Here is a 2330-nt window from a genome sequence, read left to right on the forward strand (position 1 = left end):
TTGTGGTCATTTCATTTTTGCGCGAATGTGTTCAGATTCCTTTTATATTGTATTTGGCACATGGTGACGATTATCTCGTGAGTGCAAAGTAGCCAAATGAAACTTTTACTGGATTTCCACTTACTTTATCAAATCTCATCTCCACCACACAGGACAAGTTTGTATCTGTTATAGTTTTGGAGAAAATTGTGGTCATTTCATTTTTGCGCGAATGTATTCAGATTCCTTTTATATTGCATTTGGCACATGGTGACGATTATCTCGAGAGTGCAAAGTAGCCAAATGAAACTTTTACTGGATTTCCACTTACTTTATCAAATCTCATCTCCACCACACAGGACAAGTTTGCATCTGTTATAGTTTTGGAGAAAATTGTGGTCATTTCATTTTTGCGCGAATGTGTTCAGATTCCTTTTATATTGCATTTGGCACATGGTGATGATTATCTCGAGAGTGCAAAGTAGCAAAATGAAACTTTTACTGGATTTCCACTTACTTTATCAAATCTCATCTCCACCACACAGGACAAGTTTGCATCTGTTATAGTTTTGGAGAAAATTGTGGTCATTTCATTTTTGCGCGAATGTGTTCAGATTCCTTTTATATTGCATTTGGCACATGGTGACGATTATCTCGAGAGTGCAAAGTAGCCAAATGAAACTTTTACTGGATTTCCACTTACTTTATCAAATCTCATCTCCACCACACAGGACAAGTTTGCATCTGTTATAGTTTTGGAGAAAATTGTGGTCATTTCATTTTTGCGCGAATGTGTTCAGATTCCTTTTATATTGCATTTGGCACATGGTGACGATTATCTCGAGAGTGCAAAGTAGCCAAATGAAATTTTTACTGGATTTCCACTTACTTTATCAAATCTCATCTCCACCACAAAGGACAAGTTTGCATCTGTTATAGTTTTGGAGAAAATTGTGGTCATTTCATTTTTGCGCGAATGTGTTCAGATTCCTTTTATATTGCATTTGACACATGGTGACGATTATCTCGAGAGTGCAAAGTAGCCAAATGAAACTTTTACTGGATTTCCACTTACTTTATCAAATCTCATCTCCACCACACAGGACAAGTTTGCATCTGTTATAGTTTTGGAGAAAATTGTGGTCATTTCATTTTTGCGCGAATGTGTTCAGATTCCTTTTATATTGCACTTGGCACATGGTGACGATTATCTCGAGAGTGCAACGTAGCCAAATGAAACTTTTACTGGATTTCCACTTACTTTATCAAATCTCATCTCCACCACACAGGACAAGTTTGCATCTGTTATAGTTTTGGAGAAAATTGTGGTCATTTCATTTTTGCGCGAATGTGTTCAGATTCCTTTTATATTGCATATGGCACATGGTGACGATTATCTCGAGAGTGCAAAGTAGCCAAATGAAACTTTTACTAAATTTTCACTTACTTTATCAAATCTCATCTCCACCTCACAGGACAAGTTTGCATCTGTTATAGTTTTGGAGAAAATTGTGGTCATTTCATTTTTGCGCGAATGTGTTCAGATTCCTTTTATATTGCATTTGGCACATGGTGACGATTATCTCGAGAGTGCAAAGTAGCCAAATGAAAATTTTACTGGATTTCCACTTACTTTATTAAATCTCATCTCCACCACACAGGACAAGTTTGCATCTGTTATAGTTTTGGAGAAAATTGTGGTCATTTCATTTTGGCGCGAATGTGTTCAGATTCCTTTTATATTGCATTTGGCACATGGTGACGATTATCTCGAGAGTGCAAAGTAGCCAAATGAAACTTTTACTGGATTTCCACTTACTTTATCAAATCTCATCTCCACCACACAGGACAAGTTTGCATCTGTTAATAGTTTTGAAGAAAATTGTGGTCATTTCATTTTTGCGCGAATGTGTTCAGATTCCTTTTATATTGCATTTGGCACATGGTGACGATTATCTCGAGAGTGCAAAGTAGCCAAATGAAACTTTTACTGGATTTCCACTTACTTTATCAAATCTCATCTCCACCACACAGGACAAGTTTGCAACTGTTATAGTTTTGGAGAAAATTGTGGTCATTTCATTTTTGCGCGAATGTGTTCAGATTCCTTTTATATTGCATTTGGCACATGGTGACGATTATCTCGAGAGTGCAAAGTAGCCAAATGAAACTTTTACTGGATTTCCACTTACTTTATCAAATCTCATCTCCACCACACAGGACAAGTTTGCATCTGTTATAGTTTTGGAGAAAATTGTGGTCATTTCATTCTTGCGCGAATGTGTTCAGATTCCTTTTATATTGCATTTGGCACATGGTGACATAGTTACATAGTTACATAGTTACTTAGG

The sequence above is a fragment of the Anomaloglossus baeobatrachus genome (assembly GCF_048569485.1).
Source record: "Anomaloglossus baeobatrachus isolate aAnoBae1 chromosome 7 unlocalized genomic scaffold, aAnoBae1.hap1 SUPER_7_unloc_2, whole genome shotgun sequence".
Lineage (NCBI taxonomy): Eukaryota > Metazoa > Chordata > Amphibia > Anura > Aromobatidae > Anomaloglossus > Anomaloglossus baeobatrachus.